The sequence below is a fragment of the Trichechus manatus genome, unplaced genomic scaffold, assembly GCF_000243295.1.
Source record: "Trichechus manatus latirostris isolate Lorelei unplaced genomic scaffold, TriManLat1.0 scaffold00023, whole genome shotgun sequence".
Classification (NCBI taxonomy): domain Eukaryota; kingdom Metazoa; phylum Chordata; class Mammalia; order Sirenia; family Trichechidae; genus Trichechus; species Trichechus manatus.
The window spans coordinates 4,271,841-4,289,264 of record NW_004443959.1 but is presented as its reverse complement, the minus strand read 5'-3'; positions in this window follow the sequence as shown (position 1 = coordinate 4,289,264).

Below are 17,424 nucleotides of genomic sequence, written 5' to 3'. Positions count from 1 at the left end.
CAGTGCCGACTATAATAATGTGTCAATATTTGATCATCAATTGTAACAAAAGTATCATAGAAATGCAAGATATTAATAATAGGGGAACTAGTATGCAGGGAGGAAGGGGTATATGGGAACTCTCTGTACTTTCTATACACTTGAATCTAAACTGGTTCAGTGGTAGAATTCTCACCTTCATTTCAGGAGACCTGGGTTTGATTCCCCACCAATATACTTCAAGCACAGCCACCACTTGTCTGTCAGTGGAGGTTTACATGTTGCCATGATACTGACCAGGATTGAGGGGAGCTTTCAGACTAAGATGGACTAGGAAGCAAGGCCTGGTGATCTACTTCCAAAAATCAGCCAGTGAAATTCTATGAATCACAATGGTCCCATCCTGTTGTGCTTGGGTTTGCCCTGAGTTAGGATGAACTTGAAGGCCATTAACAACAAAAACAAACGTAAACTGCTCTAAAACATAAAGTCTATTTTAAAAATGCTCACTCTTTTGCTTCACAGAGTTCCAGACAAATAGTGAGCACATTGTTTAATATTGTATCCTGAAATTTATTGGAGGTAATATTGTAAGGTTCAAAGTCTTGACATGAGTGGAAACACCACTTACCAGTGTCTCTCTAGCTTCTAATCTCTTTGCAAAACTTTTTTTTTGAAAATAATTTCTTCTCATGAATGACTGTAGTTGAATGAGAGAGAGGAGGACTCCTTCAATACCTGAGTCCTCCCTTGCCACAAAAAAAAAAAAATGTTTCTTTAGTTTCAAAAATCTTTGACATCATCATATCCTTTACAAAGCCCTTAACTAAAGGTAATGAGTGACCCAAGTCTAGAGGGTTAAGCTGGGAAAAGGACATTAGGGTATAAGTGAAGAAATTCAATATAACAAATAGCAGGGGGAAGAAAGCTTTACTTGATTCTTTCAAATATTATTCTACCCAGAATTATGTTATTCTAAGGGATTTGGACTGTGTCTTAGGCATCTAGGGCTGCTATAACAGAAATACCACAAGTGGATGGCTTTCACAAAGAGAAATTTATTCTCTCACAGTCTAGTAGTTTATAAGTCCAAATTCAGGGTGTCAGCGCCAGGGAAATGCTTTGTCTGTTGGCTCTGGAGGAAGGTCTTTGTCATCCATCTTCCCTTGTTCTGGGAGCATCTCAGCTCAGGAACCTCAGGTCCAGAGGACATGCTTTGCTTCCAGCACTGCCTTCTTGGTGGTATGAAGTCCTCCTGTCTCTCTGCTTGCTTCTCTCTTTTATATTGCAAGAGATTGCCTCAGGAGACAATCCAATCGTGTAGACTGAGTCCTGCCTTACTAACACAACTGGTGCACATCCTCCCTCATTAACATCATAGAGGCAGGATTTACAACATATAGGAAGATCACACAACATTGGGAATCATGGCTCAGCCAAATTGATACACACATTTTTGGGGGGACATAATTCAATCCGTGACAGACTGCATTCTAAATGTTTAGGGAGTAACTAAAAAACCAAATCCATTGCTGCTGAGTCGATTCCGACTCATAGCGACCCTATAGAACAGAGTATAACTGCCCCATAAAGTTTCCAAGGCTATAAATCTTTACAGAAGCAGACTGCCATCATCTTTCTCTTGCAGAGTGGCTGGTGGATTCAAACTGCCAACCTTTTGGTCAGCAGGCAAGTGCTTAACCACTGTGCCACTAGGGTTCCCTGTAGAGAGAGTAGGTAGACATTTTTATGTAAAGAATAATAATCACAACTTTTTTTTTTTTTTTTTTTTTTTAGGAATTTAGCTCTGACAGTGATGTCATAGCTTTGAAGTTTGATGCCAGGAAACTATGTAAAACTGAAATACAGTTGAAGTGTATGTCTTGTCAAAGTGACTCAGCTAGGAAAGATCAGAACTCACTGCCTGCACTTCCATTGAGCTGCTATCCTTCATCTCTAAATGGTGGTAAAGTGATTAGCATTTGAAGATAAAATATATTTTTCAGATTAAAAAGCAAACAATAAGAGGATGATGTAGAATATGATTTTAGTGAGTCATTACTGCAAGAAAAGGAAGGTGATGAAACATTACACTAAGGAGGAGGGAGTGATTCAGGCAGAGAGAGAAATGAATAAGGCAGGATTTATTATGTAGTTGCTTGTAATTCCATAACTGGACAAAAAATATGAAAGAAGGAAGGAAGCAAAGAAGAAAGAAAGAAAGGGAAGGAGACAGGGTTGTAGGACATCAGGGAAAAGAAACAAGGAAGGGAAAAGAAAATGAAAGGAGGGAGGGATATAGAGAAAATAAAAAGGAAGGAAGGAAGATAGGAGAGAAGATGAGAAGGAAGAAAAACAGGCAAGAACAATGGAAAGTATTAATAGAGGAAAGAGGGAAATATTTGATTGAAACACTTTGCAATATAAAATCAATACATATTCTTTATAAATATCATTAGAAATATAAGACAAAATAAAAATCATAAATGATCTGAAACTGATAATCACAGCTGAAATTCTTCCAGATTTCTTCTAAAATGTTTCTTTCTCTCTGCCAACTCTGGATATAATTTTTAATCGCTTAAAATTTCAAAATATGACTTGCATTCCATGTTAGTACATAATTTTCTATAACAGAGTATCTCATGCCTGCATAGTGTTCAATTATATGAAAGCAACTTAAATTATTTAAACATTACAAATATTTTGAAATTTTAGATGATTTGAAGCATTACATAGCAACCAACATTTTTATAAACATATTATTTTGAAATTGGCTGATTTGTTAAAAAGAATAAATTCTATAAAGTATATTTACAGGGTCAAAAATAAAAATATTTTAACACATATCTTTTCTAACTGCCTTTTAAAGAGTTGTATAAATATTCACACCGATCTTTCTAGGAAATTGCTTTTTTTCATCTTGGTAAATGGGATAGGAAATAATATTTATAAGTATTATTTTAAAGAGCATTTTTCTAAATACTTGTCTATTTGGAAAGCTCTGTTAATATACGTATAAGAATTACTTGTATTTGTTATTTTCTGATGTTTCTATTCATTCTTTTGGCCACTTTCCTACTTTTATATTTTTCCCCTTAATGATTTATAAAAAACTCTGTCTGTATTATAGAAATGTTAAACTCTCCCTCTCAGATCTGTTCTAAACAAACCTCTCACCCAATCTGAATTTTGCTGTTTCATTTTATTTAGAACAAAATATTTTGTTTGTATTTTTATTCTAAAAATGTTTCATTTTTTTATGACCTAAAATGAATGCGTGTTTTTCTAGTTTTTTCTTTTGCTTAGAAAAAATACTTTCACCCTAAGACTACGTAAATATCTATCTATATTAGAGTGTAGTCATTTATCATATTGATTCTTTTACCAGATTATATTGATATTTACTTTATTTTTCTAAATGGTTACCCCGTCAAAAAGTCAGTCAATTATTAAATAAGTCATACTACCCTTAACAATTAAAAGAAATTATTCAGGATTAGAATATTAGACATTAAATTTATAATTCAGTAAATAATTCTATGAGCTATAGGGTAAAGAATGATTTTTTTAAATATAGATAAGGGCAGAGAGCTGGCGATAACAAGAATGAGAAAGAGAGCAAGAGGAGGAGGAGAATGAAAGAAAAGAGAGAGGAAGAGAAAATAAAAGAAAGCACCTTCTGGTGATGAAGACAAGCTTATTATGAGCCCTGACTACCAGACTTCTTACGCATTCTGATCGCCAATTGCACATATTTTATCAGAGAGTGCCCAAAAAGTTAGCAACATTCAGTGGAAAACAGATGTTAGTGTTAACGCAGGGAGGCTTTTCCAGCTGTTTACTTGCTGAGCGGTGAAATGAACTACCAAAGAAGCGCAAAACGAGACGCAAGCATTTAGAAGAATTCTCCAGTTCAATTTTCTCATCCTTTTCATCCATGCACTGCTGCCCAATATGTATCAGATTCAGATACTAGAATTAAATCATTAGTACCTTGGAGGCCATTATGGGGCCTTAGACCATTTTCAATCATGTCCTTCCTATTTTAAAGGAAGGAAAGGTAGGTAATTGTCTCTATAATGTAGAATATAATTTAGATGTTCTTTAAAGTATTAGCTGGAAAGCATTGCATAGTTTTGTGACTTAGAGAGCTATATTTATTCTTGTTTATTATCGTACGTCATTTGTATTTATCTTTAGGAGAAATAGCCAGAGAGGCCAAATAAAATTTATAAAATCACAGAGGAGTAGGGAAAAAACAAAACAAACAAACAAAAAAAACACAGAATATCTACCTCCAGATAAGTTTAATATAGCACTCCTTTGCTGTCCACTGACATTTGAAAATGTTTTTTGAATTACATATTTCTAATGCACAGTCATATAATAAAATACCATAACACCATTTGACTTATCTGTTTCAAAGCTCTATGTTGATATTGGTCATGATTGTTCAATAAAAATGATGAATAATCTTCTTGTAAGCTTTATTATAAATTTCCAATTATTCTGCATTGAACAAAAACTACTGTATAATAAAAAAGCAATAAGACATTTCTCAAAAATTGGAATTAAGACATATAAATTAAAAGTAGTTGTGTCTCAATCCCAAGGCATTTCAGCCTTAGTCATCGTAAAGATGACATTTCACTATAGAAATCCATCACTAGACCTTTGGGTATATGTGAAGGGGAGTTCTGACATGATGACAAGAATACAAGCCTTAATAGCAGAGGAACTTTGTTTGGTTGCTTATACTACAAATTTGAAGTTCTGTGACATTGACTGTATTACTGAATCTCAATGAATCCTGGTGGTGTGGGATCTGCAGGCAAGCTGGAATTCTTAGATTGTTAATTCTTCATTAAAATGCAACAATTTATATCATGAAATAATTTAGAAGAATCTTAGTAAACAACTAAGATATTGAATATCCACAATGTGAAATGTCCAGACAAAAGCATTCCAACTTTATGTAGTACTACTGTCAAATACCAGCTTACTGTATTTCCTAAAATGAGGCACTTTGTCTCTACCTTGTTTACGTTTGCAAATAAAAATTGAATTACCCTCATACATACTTTAAACACACACATACACAAATGCATATATACATCTTTTATAACCCCATACCTGTTGTCGTCAAGTCGATTCTGACCGCTAGTGACCCCACAGGACAGAATAAAACTGCCCCATAGGGTTTCCAAGGAGTGGCTGGGAATTTGAACTGCTGACCTTTTGGTTAGCAGCCACACTCTTAACCACTGTGCCTCCGGAGATCCTTAAAATTCAACACTTGCTCCTAATTCTGTAAATATTTGATAGGGTTTCAAAGAGTAGATTTTTTGTTTGTTTGTTTTAAAATCAGATTTTACACGCATAAAACGGATTCTTTTTATGTGTAGTTCTATGAATCGTGAAAAAATTATGAATCATAAAGCATGAACAAAAAAAAAAAAAAAAAGAAAATACTATCACAATGAAGAAATAAAATATTTCCATCACCATCCCTGAAAACTTCCCTTTATAGTAAACTACTCCAAACATTCCTTTACCACTAGGCATTCCTGAACTGATTTTTGTTCCAATAAAATACCAAAAAACCAAACTCATTGCCTTCAAGTGGATTCCGACTCATAGTGACCCTACAGGACAGAGTAGAACTGCCCCATAGGGTTTCCAAGGAGTGACTGGTAGCTTCGAACTGTCAACCTTTTGGTTAGCAGCCAAACACTTAACTAATGTGCCACCAGGGCTCCTTTGTCCCAATAGTTGTGTCTTTTTCAGAATTCCATACCTTGAATTATATTGTTAATTTCCTTTTTTCCTGGCTTCTGTCACTTAGCATAAGGGTTTTGAGAATCAGTGCTGTTGAGGAATAGTTAAATTCCTTTTCTATTGCTAAGTAGCATTTTATTGCATGGAGACAATGTATTAGTCCATTCAACTTCAGAGTTGTTTCCAGTTTTTGCTTTTTGTTCTTGTTTTTCTTTTTTTTTTTTTTTGGTTGTTGTTGTTAAGAATAAAACTGCTTGTGATTGTTAATTTTATATGTGATTTTAGCTATGTTTTCCAGTGGTTTTGGGCAAACACTTGTCTAGCTGCTGTTCCATTTTTAAGAAATCTTTGCCTAACACAAAATCACAAAGGTTTTCTCCTATGTTTCCTTCTGGAAATTTTATAGTGGAAGGTTTCATGTTTTGTTCTAAGATCCATTTCAACATAATTTTTGTTTATGACATAAGCTATGTGTTCAGGTTCATTTATTTACTTTTTGTGCAAATTGTGTCAGCATCATTAGTTGAAAAAACTTCTTTTTCCTTTGACATACATTTGCACTTTTGTAGAAAATCAGTTGATCATAAATAGTAGGTCTATGTCTGGGTATGCCATATGATGGTTAAGACTGTGAGCCAACTTAGCTAGGCTATGATTCTCAGTGTTTTGGCAGTTGTATAATGTTGTGATCATTTTCCTGTTGAGATTTAATATGTGATCACCCCCATGATGCGATCTGCTGTGAGTAGCCAATCAGTTGAAAGGGATTTTCCTTGTGTTTGTGGCAGGCATCGAATATAAGCAGACATTCTGGCAAGGCTTGGGGGCTCTTTGCTTGTGCTGGATCCTGCAGCTGGCTCCTGTTCATCTGACTACTGGTTCTTGGGACTTGAGCTAGTAGTTAACCTGAGGTCTTACCTGCCTATCTTGGCATTCATCGATCTTTGAAGCCTGTGAGCAAGAACCCCGCTCTCTGACCTGCCGATCTTGGGTTTGCCAGCCCCTGCGGTTACATGAATCAGGAGAAGCCTCTATCCTGACCCACAGACTTGGGACTTGCCAGCCTCTACAACTGTATGAGACGTTTCCTTGAGATAAATACATACATGCATACATATATATATATATATATAGGCTTTACTGGTTTTGCTTCTCTAAAGAACCCAGCCTAAGACACGCCAATTGACTACATTTATTTATATGTCTATCTTTAAACCAATGTCACTCTGTATGAATTGAGATAGTTTTAGAGTAAGCATTTATACCAGGCTGTATGAGTTCATATTTGTTTGTCTTTCAAAACTGTTTTCACTATTTTAGGTCCTTTGCTTTTCTGTATAAATTTCACAATCAGTTTGTCAATTGCTACAAAAAAAAGTCCACTGTGATTTTAATGGCAATGTGTTGAATTCATAGATTAATTTGAAAAGAATTGTTATGTTAACAAAATTGAGTCTTCTAATTATTTAACTTGGGATATCTCTCTACTCATTTATGTCTTCTTTGAGTTCTCTCCAAGTTTTATAGCTTTCAGCACATGAAGTCTGCACACATATTTGTTAAATTTATCTTGAAGTATTTTATGTTTCATGGAATTGGAAACTATACCCTTAGTTCTCAATTTCAAAATATTTATTGTAGTATATAAAAACAACTTTTTTTTTTTTTTTAGTTTGCTGCCACATTGCTAAACTCACCTATTAATTTTGGTAGATTCTTTGGGACAGACTTGCAGGCAATCATGATGTCAGCTGAGACTACATATAATTTTGTTTTGTTCTTTGCAGTGTGTTTATTTTTTTCTTGTATTATTGAACTGTCTAGGTTCCACAGTACAATGTTAAATAACAGTGATGAGAGGAGGGAAAAGAATTTCCTTGTTCCTGATGTTAGCGGAAAAGCATTAAATATTTTATGTCAAGTAATATATTAGCTACAGGTTTTTGCAAATGTTCTTTATCAGATTGAAGAAGTTTATTTCTATTGCAAGTTTTTGAGAGTTTTATTATGAATCAGTATTGAATTCTAGCCAGTAATTTCCCTGTCTCTTTAAATTCTTAATAGTTTTTTTTTTTGTTGTTGTTGTTTTTAGGTTGATAATATATTAATTCAAATTGATTGATATTCACATGTTGAACAAACCTTATATTGCTGGAATAAGTGTTATTTGGTCATTATATGTCATGATTTTTACATATTATAGATCTATTTGCTAACGTATCTTAAGGATTTTGTATCTGTGTTCAAGAGGAGTATTTTTTTAGTTTTGTTTGTTTGTTTTTCCATTATGCTATATTTGTCTTGTTTTGGTATAAAGATAATGCTGGCCTCATGAAATAACTTGGAAAGTGTTCCCGCATTAGATTTTCTACTATCATATTCACTATGGTGGAAGGACTTCCTTTAACTTATATCTTTGCTATTGCTTGCGTGCTGGATTTTTTTTTTCATATTTATTTGTCTGAAAAAAATTGTTTCACTTTCATTTTGAAATATATTTTCAATTGGGTATATAATTGTAGAGAAGTTTGTCTATAATTGGTATTGTTTCTTTCTTAAATTTTCAGTAGAATTCATAGATTCTATCTTGACCTGGAATTTTCTTTATTGAAAAGTTTGAAAATAAAAATCCAATTTCTTTAATAAATATAGCACTATAGATCTGGATTGTTGTTAGCTGCTGTTGAGTTAGCTCTGAATTATGGTGGCCTTATGTATAACAGAACAAAACATTGTCTGGTCCTGCACTATCCTCACAATCTTTGATATGTTTGAGCCAATTAGATCAAGTGATGTCCCTTTTTTATTTCTGGTATTGGTATTATGAATCTTTTCTCTGATGGAGAAAAAATGAGATATTAATTTTATTTATCTTTTCAAAGAACCGGATTTGAGTTTTATTTCTTTTCTCCATTTATGTTTTTTTCTTAACTTTGATTTGTTTTTGTTTTTGTTTTTTTTTTGTTGTTGTTGTTTTATTATCTCTTTCCTTATGCTTGCTTTGGATATTTAATACTGATTTACTGATTAAATATGCTATTTTGTTCTATTCTTTTAATGCTGAATCATAGATTACTGATGGCAAAATATAATATTATCTAGTAGATATTGAATGCTGTAAATTTCCTTCCAAGAACTTTTTGACAGAATCCTCCAAATTTTTCTGTTTATTTTCTTTTTAATTCAATTAATAATGTTTTAATATTTCTTGTGACTTTTTCTTTGGACTATAGGTTATTTAGAGGCATATTTTGTAGCTTTCAAATATTTAGGGAATTTCCTAATATATATATATATTTTTTTTTCTAATCAATTACATATAGTTAAAGGCCATACTTCGTATTACTTAAATTCTTCTAAATGTGTTGAGGTTTGTTTTATGGTTCATATTATGATTTATCTTGGTGATTTTTTCCATGCCCATTTGAAAAGAATGTTGTTGGATAGAGCGCTCTACGAGTTTGGAATTTTCTGCTTCTCTGCTAGATCTTTGAATATATTAACTATAGTTTTTTAAATCCCTGTTTGGTAGTTCCAACATCTGAGTCATCCTTGAGTCATGATCTACTTACTGTCTATCTTCAAACAATGGTTTAATTTTCTTGATTTTAAATGTGTGTGTGTGTGTCTCTCCTAATTTTAAGTTGAATGCTGGACATCACTGTTAGTCTATTAGATACTAAACACCTTCTGTATGGTAGTACTACCAAGGCTGACTCTTTTTGATCTCCTTCCGTCAATTCCAATCTTTCTCATGAGTATCCAATAGAGGCCTATGGAAATCAGCTTACCAGTGAATGTGAAATTCCTTTGTGCCAAGAGCTCCAGTATTTCAGACTGATGCACTTGATCTCATTTGGTCTTTAACAAATCTTTAAAATTTGGCTAATTTCTTCTTACTTGCTTGTATAGTGACATCATTCTCCATTCATGCACTACCATATATAGAGCAATTCATGTATCCTGATTCTCCTTGGAGGGACTTGTCCCTCTTTGGGATTCAGGTTACTTGTTTATCTTGCAAATTCTTCTTTCTGATGACTGTGGGTGATTTTATATTGTATAATATTTTTTATATCTCATCTGATGACTCTGATGATTTTATATTTCATAATTCTTTTTCTTGGTGTTAGGTTGGAAACAACAGTCTTTGCATCTTTCTGAATTTTAAGCAGAAGCAGAAATAGTATTTTTTGTTTGATACAAAACTGTTGAAACCATGTGTATGATAAGCCACCAGGTATTTAATTGGAGCAAAACTGAACATTCTAAAAGAAATTTCTAAAGATCAATATGTTTGTAGTTATGTGCCATCAAGTTGGTTCCAACTCATAGCAACCCTATGTACAACAGAATGAAACACTGCCTGGTCCTGTGCGATCCTCACAATCATTGCTATGTTTGAGCCCATTGTTGTAGCCACTGTGTCAATCCATTTTGTGTTGAGGGTCTTCCTCTTTTGTGCTGACCCTCTACTTTACCAAGCGTGATGTCCTTCTCCAAGGACTGGTCCCTCCTGATAAAATGTCCAAAGTACTTTAGATGAAATCTTGTCATCTTTATTTCTAAGGAGCATTCTAGCTGTACTTCTTCTGGCAGTCAATGGTATATCAATATTCTTTGCCAACAGCATAATTCAAACACTTCAATTCTTCTTCTGTCTTCCTTATTCATTGTCAGGTTTCACATACATATGAGGCAATTGAAAATACCATGGCATGGGTCAAGTGCACCTTAGTCCTCAAAGTGACATCTCTGCTTTTTAACACTTTAAAGATGTCTTTTGCAGCAAATTTGTCCAATGTAATATGTCATTTAATTTCTTGACTGTTGCTTCCATAAGCTTTGATTGTTGATTCAATTAAAATGAAATTCTTGACAACCTCAATATTTTTTCCATTTATCATGATGTTGCTTATTGGTCCAGTTGTGAGAATTTTTGTTTTCTTTATGTTGAGGTATACTCTATATTGAAAGCTGTAGTCTTTGATCTTCATCAGTTAGTACTTCTTGTCTCCTTCCCTTTCAGCAAGCAAAGTTGTCTCATCTTCATATCACAGGTTGTTAAAAAGTCTTCTTAATCCTGATGCTTCATTCTTCTTCATATAGTTCAGCCTCTCAGATAATTTGCTTAGCATACAGATTGAATATACTGAAAGGATACAACCTTGACACACATCTTTTTAAAACAAGCAGTACCCCCTTGTTCTGTTCCAACGATTGCCTCTTGGTCTAGTTACAGGTTCTTCATAAACACAATTAAGTGTCCTGGATCAATATAATAGATCAGTATAATAAAGCTGTATTAGACCCATCAGTTGGATTCACATATTAGATTTGAAGAGGTCTTTTTGAGTTAACATGACATCATTATAAATAAATGGATTGAGACTCAGATGGGTAAAGCTGATTAACAAAATTACTCAGAAAAATGGTAGGAGAATCACAACAAGAACTTCTGGCTAAATTACTAATCCAATTCAAATTCCAAAATACCATATTACAAACAGAAGTCAGAGAACTTTATTATGGATAATAAATATTCATTTATTATATTTATAATTGGAGTGGCAAAAAATAAATCAGATATGGTTCCTGCTTGTATAGTGTGTGTAGTCGTAGAAGATTAGAGTCTTGATCAGTGAAGCCTGAGTTATCATCCCCATTCTATTATTTATTAAAAGTGTGACTTTTTGAGATATATTAAATCTTAAATTAGTCTTTGGAGAAGAAGAGTGTAAGGATTAAAACTGCATAGTGATAAATGATGTATTTATGAATCCAGTATATAGTAAAGAATAGATATAGCATAGCTCCCAAGGTCAGTAGCTTCTAACGGACAGTGAAACAACTTGTCATATAGGACTTTTATCAAGGGTAATAATACTAGTCAGTGGTTGCTCTGGGATCTACAGACTTAATTCTTAATCTTACTTTCTTATCTTGTGTTTTCCTAATACACCTAGTTGTCATTATAATTGCAATCAATGAAGAAACGTGTTGCATGCAACAATAAAAACAGCTTATTAAAGCAAAGTAAGTAGTAGATTTGGAGACTAGAATATCTAGATTATATCATCGAATCAAGCTTTTGCTTTGTGTCCTTTATGACCTCTATATGATACCTTAATTTTGTCATCTGTGAAATGAGAAAATTGAATTATATGATTGTTAAGATCCAATCTTGCTTTAAAATATCATTTGCAATGTCACACGTAAAATGGCGTTCTCCTACATTTAACCATGGTTGCTCATATAGTTTTTTTTTAATGTACAGTTCTATGAATTTTAACACACATATTACTATAACCATCGTCAGTACAGAACAGTTCCATCATACAAAATAGTTCCTCGTGTTATTGGTTTGTAGTCACATCCTCCCCTCAGCCTTGATCCTGAGAAGCAACTGATCTGTTTTCTGTCTATATAGTTTTGTGTTGGAAAAAATAGTATATCACACTGCCTTTTTGCCATCACCTGGACGGCCTAATCATAACTTTAGGCCTGGAATATTTCCTGATAATGGAGGCTGGGTGCAAAGCCTCCCTCTGTCCCAGTTTCTGCTTTTTCTTCTTCTCCTCCTCCTCTTCCTTCTTCTTCCTTCTTCTTCCTTATGAGGGAAACTCCTTCCCTGTTTGGGTACACAATGAACCTTTGTACTGCTTAAATGTGCATGTCATATAGCACCTGGCCTATCTCTACACTATTTCAGTCCTTGCCAGGGGTGGGAGTATGAGATCCTTTGCCTGCAGCATGGATGAGTGATGCTTGCAGACCAACAACCCTACATCATTTATGGAGTGAGACCCACTGGCCATAAGGGACCAATGTCCACATATGTAACTGTTATCTGTCTGTTCTCTATGTGAATAAAGCTTTATTTCAACCAGTGTCTGTGTAAGTCATGTCTCTCTTGGTGACCTCAGACCTTGGCTTTACATTTTGTCTTTTTGAGAATGTCATATAAATGGAACCATACAATATATAAAATTTTAAGGGTAGCTTCTTTCCCTGAACTTAATCTTTGAGATTCATTCAAGTTATTGTGTGTATCAGTAGATCATATCTTTTAATTGTTGAGTAATATCCTATTGTATGGATGTATCATAGTTTGTTTATCCATTCTCCTGTTGAAGGACATGTGGGTTTCCAGGTTTTGGTAACCTTGCATAGAGCTGCTATACTCTTTTGTGTTCAGGTTTTAAGCAAACATGTTTTCATTTCTCTAGGGCAAATATCTATGATTGCTGGCTTATATGATAAGTGATCTTTTTTTCTTTCTCATACTATTTTCTTGTGCTAAGTATATATATATATGTACAACTGACATTTACCAAAACATGGTGAAAGTAATTAACGTCACTGAATTGGACATGTGAAAATGTTGAAATGGCAAAGGACTGGTAAGTGGATATGTAGCATTTTAAGAAACTGCCAAACTGTCAATGATTGTACCAGTTTAAGTTTCCACTATCAATGCATGAGTATTCTCTTTTCTCTGCGTCCCCACCAAAACTTGGTATTGTTGGCATTTTTAACTTTTAGATATTCTCACAGTGGTTAAAATATTGGCTGCTAACCAAAAGATTCGCAGTTAGAATCCATCAGCCGCTTCTTGGAAACCCTATGGAGCAGTTCTAGTCTGTCCTACAGTGTTGCTATGAACCAAAATTGACTTGACAGCAACGGGTTTGATTTTCTTTGTGTGTCTGAATACGTGTACAGAGGTAGCTTGTCATGATTTAATTTGCATTTCCCTGACTAATAATGTTGAACATTTTTTCATCTGCTTGTTTTCTGACAGAATATTCTCTGTGGAGAAATGTCTAAGTCTTGTGCCCTTGTTTTAATTGGTTTGTTTTTCTTGTGATAATTTTTTCAGTTCTTTATATAGTCTCAGTGCAAGACCTTTCTCAAATGTTATTTTGTAAAAAGAAGATATATTTTGTCTTTACAGTCTCTTAACAATGTCTTTCACAGAGCCAAAGTTCTTAACTCTGATGAATTCCAATTTATCAATTTTTTTTTGCGTAATCCCAAGACATGAAGATTTTTCTTTAATTTTTAATGAAGTTTTATAGTTTTATGTAGATCTATGATCTGTTTCTTTAAGTTATGTTTTGTACAAGCTGTGAATTTTTGGTTTAGTTGTAAGTTTTTTACTTTTTTTTCCTCCTGTGACTGTCAAATGGTTACAACACCATTTGTTGAGAAGACTGTCCTTACTCCTTGCATCTTCATCAAAAATAAATTGGCCATATTTGGGAGGGTCTACTTCTGAACTCTATTATGTTCCATTGATGTATGCACTTACCTTTTCTCAAACACCAAATCCTGTAGATTTATATTAAGCCTTAAAATCTAGTATTTTGAACCCTCCAACTTTTATCAGCTATTCTAGTTACTTTGCATTTCCTTATTACGTTAGTTTCTTAGGTCTGCTATAACTTATTGCCACAAACTTGGAGTGTTAAAAGAACAGAAATGTGTTCCATCATGTTTCTGGAGGTCAGAAGTCTGAAATTATATCACCCCACCAAAACTGAGACAAAAGCAGAGCCACACTCCCTTTGGAGGCTCTAGGGAGAATCCAGTTTCTGGTGGTTGCTGGCTCCACTTCAATCTTCAAGGACAGTATTTTCCAGTCTCTCTCTGCTCTGTCTTCACAAAGTTTTCTCCTCTGTGTCAAGATGTCAAATGCCTTCCATGTGCAAAGATACTTGTGATGGCATTTAGGGTCAACTCAAATAATCTAGAATAATTGCCACATCACAACATCCTTATCTTAATCACATTGGTGAAGACTTCTTTTTCCTTTTTCATATAACATCCCCAGTTTCCAGTAATTCTTTTCTTTTTCTGTTTTTATTTGTTTGTTTTGGGGGGAAGCACTTTTTAACCTACCAAAATTATAAATCTTGGAATCAGCATGTCTAGATCTACAAAAAAGTTTTAATTGTTTTTCATTAAACCTGTATATCAACTGGTGAAGAACCGACTCTTTACTATGTAGAATCTTCTAATCCACAAACACTCTGTTTCTTAATTTACTTAGATCTTGTCTGATTTCTTCCATCAGTGTCTTGAAGTATTCAGAATACAGGTCCTGTACATGTTTTATTAGAGTTTTACTTAAATATGTTTTAAACAAACATGAAATAAATATATTTGAATTCAAAGATTATATTTAATATTGAAAAGTTAAAGAAGTTATGCATTTACATAAAATATTACAATATGTAGCAGTTTGAGTCATATGAATGTTTCAGTGTTATGTCTATTCCCATTGCCTTTGAGTCAGTTCTGACTCATAGAGATACTATAGGGCAGAGTAGAACCTCCCCATAGCATTTCTGAGGCTGTAAATCTTTATGGGAGTAGACTGCCACATATTTCTCCCACTGAGCAGCTGGTGGGTTTGAACTGCCCACTTTTTGGTTCACAGCCAAGCGCTTAACCACCGCTCCACCAGAGTGCCTCAGTATTATGTAGGTAAGAGTATTAAGTCACCTTAGGCAACTAGAACTATGCTTATCAGAATTTCTATAAACTGATAACTAATCAGTTATGCATAAATGTGTAATTTCAAAAGAGGAAAATAAATAATACAAATTTGCGGTTATCAATAGCAGTCACCTTGTATCTAATTGAGAAACAGCATTATCTATACGATATTTATTTCTCAAAAACAAACTTGCAAAGCTGCAGTGGAAGGAATTCAAGATCCATCAGTTTAATTAACTTGCTTGATGTTACTAAGCCATCAAAGGGCCAACTTGGAATTCAATCTCAGCTCCAACAAACTCCAAAGGCCAGACTAATTCCATAATAGCATGCTGTTATTTCTTAACAGATGTTTGTTGTCACTGTTGTTTTGTTGTTGTTTGGAAGCTTCACTGAAACATGTTTAGCATCATAGCAACATACATGCCTCCTCTGACAGATGGGTGGTGATTGCGCTTGAGGTACATTGGCTGGGAATCGAACCTGGGTCTCCCACACAGAAGGCAGAAATTCTACCAATGAATCATCAATGCCCACCCCCTATTAATAGATATTTGCTAAGAAGAAAATCTTACCAAGCATGGTATATATTGGTGGAAGCAGAGCGGAAAAAAATAATAATAAAGGATTTGTTGGTAATAAAATTTTGAAATCTGTTCCAAATTTCTTGTCTTCCCTTTCTTGAAAAGTCTTCCAACTAAATGGAGAAATGAGATGGAGACAGCTAAAAGTTACCTACACACAGAGCAGCTTTTTCCAAAGCAAAGAATTTGCATGTTTATTGGTTGCCTAGTCAAAGAAGAATAGACTCATATTTGACCTTCGTTTAGGAAACAACTTTTGTACCTTTCTATAACATGACTTCTCACTCTTTCTCTTTGGGCTATCATATACAATTACTTTTTTTAAAAATGGTCTATCTTATTAAAGGTTAAAACTTTTTCTGTCCATACTATGTCTATAATTTATAGCATATTAGTACACTTTTATATTTATATTTTGCCCTAAATAGCATGTTCCCAGCTTAAGGTCTATTACTATGCCTGACAAAATTGAAATCAAAACACGAGAAGCTTGGATTTAGTGAGTTATGAGACTCTTAAGAACTCTACAATGTATTCTTAAAAAGCTAATCCAATGCAGCATTAAATTACTCCAGTGTCCTTGAGGAGTTGTATGTTCTGTCTTTCAGGTAATCTGGTTCATGACTCTTATTTATATTTAAAGATAAAGAACATTATATGGTTAATATATCTGTCTTATATAAAATAATAACATTTTTCTGCAAAAATTGTATATGCATATTTCATTCATATTAAATATATAAGCTCTTCTTCCTGCAAATTCAAGTCTTTTTATATATAGTCTATACAGAGTAACGTCATTATCTTAAAACAAAAAGCCAAACCCACCGCTGTCGAGTTGATTCCTACTCTTAGAGACCCTATAGGACAGAGTAGAACTGCCCCATAGGGTTTCCAAGGCTATACATTTTCACAGAGCAGACTGCCACACCTTTCTCCTGTGGAGCGTGGGTTTGAAACTCAGACCTTTCGGTTAGCAGCTGAGCATTTTACGCACTGTGTCACCAGGGCTCCTCTGTCAGCGTCTTACTCTCTCATATATATTTAACCTCATAAACCTAGTTTCTTCTTTTGAAGGAAAGTTTCTAATTTAGAGTATTTAATTATATGTTTAGAAAAAAAGTGATACTAATCAAAATCTTTTCCTCAATATTATAATCATGAAAAACTATACTCCAACAAATTTGAAAACCTAGAGGAAATGGATAAATTTCTAGAAACACACAGCCTACCCAAACTACAACAAAGTGATGTGGAAAATCTGAACAGACCCATAACAAGAGAAGAGATTGAAAAGGTAATAAAAAAACTCCCAACCAAACAAAGCCCTGGCCCAGATGGCTTCACTGGAGAACTCTACAAAATATTTACAGAAGAGCTTGTACCAGTACTACTCAAGCTATTTCAGAGCATAGAAGAGGATGCAACACTTCCAAATTCATTCTATAAAGCCAGCATAACACTGATACCAAAACCAGGAAAAGATGTCACAAAAAAAGAAAATTACAGACCAATATCTCTCATGAATATAGATGCAAAAATTCTCAACAAAATTCTAGCCAATAGAATTCAGCAT